General features: G+C 44.8%; 1 pseudogene; it reads right to left on the bottom strand.

The window, feature by feature from the left end:
* Nucleotides 1-404: 404 nt before the first annotated feature.
* LOC110559339 (large ribosomal subunit protein uL18-like) lies at nucleotides 405-1,296 on the bottom strand (annotated as a pseudogene).
* Nucleotides 1,297-1,544: the final 248 nt, after the last annotated feature.

Raw genomic sequence — 1,544 nt, 5'->3', positions numbered from 1 at the left:
AAGCAGAGGCAGGTGGATTTGTGAGTTTGAGGCCAACTGGGCTACAAGGTCCAGGGAAGCCAGGGAAACACAGCGAGAGCCTATCTCAAAGGGAGGAAGGATAAACAATGAGGAAAATACCAGTTTCTATGTTAAAAAACAAATCAAGTGAGCAGGGGAGATAGCAGCTGCTAAAAGCCTGAGTTCTATTACCTACTTCCAAAAGTTGTCCTCTGACCTCTACATACGTGTCTTGGTGTGCTATGAACCACATTCACACACACACACACACACACACACACACACACACACACACACACCAGTAATAAATTAAAAACTAAAAAGCATAAAAAGCATTTTTTTAGCTGTTTGGCCAATAATTTTATTGTCTTTATGAAAAAAAAATCTTCATATACATATACAATTTAGCTTTCAGCAGCCCATTCCTGAGCTGTGAAGAAGCTTGCTGTCTCTTGAGCAACCCAATCTTTCTACTGGGCAAGGGACATTTTGGGACGGTTTCACCTCTTTTTTTTCAGTTCTCTCTTGAGTTTCTTCTCATAGACTGAATCATCTCGGATAGCAGCACGAGCTTTCTTGTACGTCTCCTCCATCATGTCTGCAATTATGTTGCTCTTTATGTACTGAGAGAACACTTTTTTGAATGCATCTTCACCTTCCTCCATTAGGTACCACATGTAGTCTGCAACATCCTGACCCATGATGTCCTTCCAATGTACTTCTGCTTTGAACTCCTTGCTTTCAGAGTCACAACCAGGGAATCGTTTGGTACTATGCGGGACAGACAAGCCTCCATCCATAGCTCCCTTCAGGGCCCCCAAAAACATTATTGGCAGTTGTAGTTTGTGCAAGACCTGCATGCAAATAGCTAGTGAAGGCCCCAGGCTGATCATCAATGCTTTCCACCTTGTATTCATCTCCAGTCCCCTCCGCTTGGCCTTCATAGATCTTGTTCATGACAAACCTATTGAGAAGCCTGTGGGCCAGCAGCAGGCCAATAGGCTGCAGCATAATTGGTCAGGCCAACTTTCACACAGTATTTTGGCAGTTCGTGTGCATAGGCTGTGAAGACCACCATATCCCCTTCCTATGGGCATAAGCAATCTGGCAGATGATGTGTCTGTTAGTCTCATGGACTACCAAATACTACCTGTATTTGGGTGTGTTGTACTTATTTTTGTCATGGATCACTAGTCATTTCCCAGCATAGTAGTCAGTTTTACCCTCTCGCCACCTTCTAAATCTCACTTGGTATCTAAAGTAGGCCTTCATCTTGACTACTTTCATGAACCCCATCCTGCAGAACAGACACCCATAACCATGGCTTCTCGCAGACCTGCAGGCCCAGCCAAATGCCTGGTGAGAGCTACTTTAAAAAGGAAGGACTTACTCAAGCTCACCATTTGAGGGACAGTCCACCAGGGCGGGGGTTGAGGGAAGCATGATAGTAGGGTAGCTCCCGGCTATGGTTGAGGGAATATAAGCCTGCTTGCTCATATCTGGGCAGGTCAGAGCTAATTCTACATGGAAGCTAATTCCATCTG

This window comes from Meriones unguiculatus, chromosome 9 (genome assembly GCF_030254825.1).
Source record: "Meriones unguiculatus strain TT.TT164.6M chromosome 9, Bangor_MerUng_6.1, whole genome shotgun sequence".
NCBI lineage: Eukaryota > Metazoa > Chordata > Mammalia > Rodentia > Muridae > Meriones > Meriones unguiculatus.
Note: the sequence above shows the minus strand (reverse complement) of the source record. Positions and strands in the feature narration are given on the sequence as shown.